A 310-nucleotide genomic window follows, 5' to 3' on the forward strand; every position below is an offset into this window, starting at 1 on the left:
TGAAAAGTTCTGAATGAGAAGTCCAAATGAAGTTTGGTTTGTAGATAAAAGTTAGAAATGTTCCGGCGTACCGGTACCGGCACCGTGGACACCTCGGATATACCGCCTGGAAACGCTTGCGTCTGTGTTGGCGAGGACCGATCCCATACCCGAAAAATCTACTTTAAAGTAGTTTATTTATGTTCTTATTGCCATTATAACTCGCTGTCAAACTGGACAGTAGAAGACAGTTCTGTAACAACGCGTTAAGTACTAAAAACTGCATTCTTTTTTAACTTTGTTCACCAAACTCCACCAGACTCCATGTAAA

Source organism: Perca fluviatilis, chromosome 2, assembly GCF_010015445.1.
Source record: "Perca fluviatilis chromosome 2, GENO_Pfluv_1.0, whole genome shotgun sequence".
Lineage (NCBI taxonomy): Eukaryota > Metazoa > Chordata > Actinopteri > Perciformes > Percidae > Perca > Perca fluviatilis.